Source organism: Pinus tabuliformis, chromosome 4_2 (genome assembly GCF_031772625.1).
Source record: "Pinus tabuliformis cultivar Carrire ecotype Pingquan chromosome 4_2, CPIR1, whole genome shotgun sequence".
Classification (NCBI taxonomy): domain Eukaryota; kingdom Viridiplantae; phylum Streptophyta; class Pinopsida; order Pinales; family Pinaceae; genus Pinus; species Pinus tabuliformis.
The window spans coordinates 728,961,871-728,966,254 of NC_142304.1; positions in this window are offsets into that span (position 1 = coordinate 728,961,871).

The window sequence follows — 4,384 nt, forward strand, 5'->3', positions numbered from 1 at the left end:
CTAAATTTTTTTATAAACCATTTTTCAATAAAACACTTATTTATTTATTACCTTTCGTTGGCAGGATATAAGGTATTCAGTTTTTCATTAACTTTCTATTAGTTTTTCTTTGACTAAAAAAAATTAAAATTAATCCAAAGTTTAACATTATGAAAATAAATTTATTATTTTTAAATAAAATTTATTTCTATTTATCTCAAATATGATTGGTTGAAATGTCTCCCTTCTTATTGTGTAATGATGGCAATAATTGACTTTTGTGTCCTCTATTATTAATTACTATGTACTATATCACTAATTACTATGTACAATAAATATAAATAATTTGAAAAATAATATTATATATTAATTACTATGTACCATAAACACAAATGGTTTGTAATTAAATTCAAAAATTCCATTTTCTTATTGGTGTAAAGTATTGAATAGACCATTTTTATGGGTTTTATTTTTTAATTTACAAAAAAATAATTTGAAAAAATATGTAAAAATAACATGTACAATTTGTACAACTCTCATTATATCAATTTATACTCTAATTACATGACATGTGTACTATAACATGAACATTATATTAAAAATTTGTCATCATTCAAATATTAAATAAATAATTATTAACTTGTTATCATTCTCTTGAATGTCTCACACACACACATAGCCTTGTACCAAAAAAATATTTAATTATATTAAAAAATTAATTAAAAAAAACTTAAAAAATATTCATATAACTCATTTTACAATTTTATTATCATTTGGAGTACATACAACACATCACAACATTAAAATATTTTATTAAACTAAACGGCAAAAAATACTAACTATACAATCTTATTTATTTTTATAAAAAAATTATATTGTGCACCGGAGTTTTATGAAACTTTAATTAAAAACTTTTCATAGCCATTCATATAAACATTATATCAACCTCTCCATTCACTTTATATGAAACATGACATATGAATCTCTCCATTCACGTTATATGAAACATGACCGCGCACTTTAAAAAAAAAATATATGTTCTTCTTTGTATTAAAGCGCCTCTTCTTATGATGCATTGCGTGATAACGCTATCCACGACATAGAAGTCCTGCGTTATTCTTCGAACGCCATCAACACCAATGTTAATTTGCATGCATTGTAAACATGGCAAGGTTAATTCACGTGCTTTGTAAACACGGCAAGGCTCTGTAACGCGAATTAGTGCTAAGTCCTTGTGTGTTATAACGCCCTCTGTATCACTACAAGGTGCTTTACAATTCAAAGAAGAGAAAAGAATATTTTCCCTTTTTCTCTCATGCATTATCTCTAATCTGCTCTCTCTAGCTTTTTGTAATTTCATTTTGATACCACTTTGTTGGAAAGGCAAAGGATACTAAATACAAATTTCACACACAAAACTTGATTATTACAATTTACCCAGTGAAGGGTATTTAAATCTTTTTGACTAGCGACTCACCTAAAATAACTTGAAATGAAACTACACACTAAATTAAACTATGACTTAACTCGACTTGACTCAACACTCAAGTGAATTGACTCTCTAATTTTAGTCATCTCCTCGTTCGGGAGTCATTAGCTTATTTTAACAGGGCCAAAGACTTAAATTCCAAGATCTAGTCCATGAGTTAAGCCTATAGCTATTACTGACCCTCATGAAGAGGAAGGGTATAAGACTCAAATAAGCCTCTAGTTGTTACTCACTATCATGAAGAGGAAAGGCATAAGACTCAAATCCCAAGGTCTAGTCCATGAATAAAGCTTCTATCTATCACTGACTTTCATAAGTGGAAACCATATATTTTCAAGACAAGATACTCAGTTGAAGAAGGCTTCTTTTGGTTTTTCGTGAAGACCAAACTATAAATCTTAACATTTATCTTGATTAGTAGAAATCATATATTTTATTTTAGCATGGGTATTTCCATAGTCAATAAATTGAGGGTGATAATTTTTGGAGAACTATGTGTTGCAATCATGTGTTTTTCCAAGTGATCCCTTCACCTATCTTCAAAGGCTTGAAGCTTATTGATAATATAGAAAAGAAAAAGTCAATAATTAAAATTGACTTTGATACCAAGAGTGGTAGAGACCTAAAAATAAAAGATAGTGTTAAATATTTTAACATTAAAATTTTAACTATTAAAGAATATAAAATAAGCTAGAAAGTAGAGAATCAATAATTAAAATTGATTTTTAATAAAAAAGATAAATAAAACAAAAAGGAAAGAATCAATAACTAAAATTGATTTTTAATAAAGAAGATTTAGAAAGCAATGAAAGATAAATTATTAATGAATTAAGTAATTAGCTAATAAATTTCACTTCAATAAAAAAGCAAGTTTAATTTAATTGAAAAAGTGAAATATGGAGAATGTAAAAATAAGAAAAAGATGGAAATATAAACTTTTTATTTCAATTAATTATAAGATAATAAATTATTATAGAATTAATTAAATTTCACTTGAATGGTAAGAAAAGTAATATTTAAAAAATCTAAAAAAAATAATTAAAGGGGAAAAATCCTACAAGGTTAGAAATACAAAAATTCTTTAAATTATTTAAGAGACGGTAAAGAATAATGATAACGACTCAACCTAATGAGAGAAAACAAGTTATTAATTAAAATAATATTCAACCTAATGAGATAAAACAAGTTATTAATTAAAATAATATTCAATAATTAAAGAGATGAACCAAACAAATTATTAAAAAGAATATTCAATCATTAAAGAGATAAGCAAGGTCCTATGAAATTAAAGAGAAGTTAAAAATTTATTATTGGGAGTTATGGATCATGAAAATATTATAATATTTTATTTTTTTTTGCTAAAGCAAGATACGATTCTTCTATTAACTTAGGAGAAAGAAAAATTATAGATCTTACACAAGATATAACAAACTCCCACAAAGGGAGAGTGAAAACACAGAGGTTCAGACTCCCACAAAGGGAGAGTGAAAAAACTCCAAGATCCGACAAAACCTCCAAAACACAAACAGGAACAAAATCGAGACTGCCCTGGAATCGAAAGCGCAAAAGTGGAAATAAAGTTCGCTCCCCAAAACCCATCAAAGATCTGACTCCTCGCGATCCAGCGATCAAAAAGTAACCCGCGCAGAGGCCAATCCCGCGGAAAAATCCCAAGTAGCACGATCAACTATGACCGGTGATCTGATACTTCAGATCCAACGGTTGGTATCCATATCGCGCGGCTTAAAAGCGTGACAGAATAATTTGCGATGAAGGCAGTTTACTTTTCCAGTCCTCTACCACGTGTAGCATCCTGAGTGGAATCGCTAGCTTTTGGAAAAAACCGACTTTGGTTTAGAAAGCACCCGATGTGGGTGGTAAACCACTGGTGGTTTTGTCCTTTCAATCCCACTAACATGCACACCAAAAGGTGGTCGTAGATCAGCCTCCTCCGAATCCGACGGCCACAAAACAAATCGGATCTCACATCCACTCACGAAATACCTAGCAAAGAAGGCGGTAAACACTGTTCTCCCCCCTCCACGCGTCATAAGCTGAATGGCATAGCTTGTCATCCGAGAAAACCACAGAGGGCACCCAGAGCAGGTGGAATGTCTCCAGCAGTTTTTGACCCCGGTAATGTCTTCTTTTGACCTCCGCCGCCTTGTACAAGGAAAACCTGCCCGGAAGGATGGCCTCCTACATGGAATGCCATAAGAGTGGAGTTGTCACTCTGTGGCGCTCGTCTCACCTGGAATCCCTTCTTCTGTGAACAGATAACTACTGTCTCGATTTCGGCCTTTGCTTCTAGATGCACCCTTAGAGAACCGACAATGCATATCCTCTAATGAACTATCTGAAGTGAACTTATTCATCGGTGACATGAGATAAGATTCCATCTCTTGAATTTTCCTGAAACTGTTGCCTGTCACTGAGGGCCCGGGATGAGCATTCCTTCTTCATCCTATCATTTGTTACCTCCTCCTACTAGCAGCACAAGTCGAAATGTTTATATCGAACCCCCTCATTGGCAAGCCAGTCTACAACTTTGTTGGCTTCCCTGCGGACATGCACCAACCTAAGAGTTCATAACACTCTTAGGTGTGATTGGATTCTTTGGTAGACTTGTAGAAGACGCCAGTGACCTGAGATTTTTTCAGGTGCAGTGCCAGCATTAACCCTCTTCACCAAATTTATGACTAATTTTGAGTCAGCCTCAATGATGACATTGTGAATGTTGTGCTTCAGCAGTATTTCCAAGCATAGTTCCATCGCCATGAGCTCAACCATGTTGTTGGTAGCTTTTCCTAGATAACTATGGAAGATGACCAGAATGTTTCCTTCCTCATCCCTCTAGACCCCTCCATAACCTGCTTCACCCGAATTTCCTTTAGAGGCAACATTAATGTTAAATTT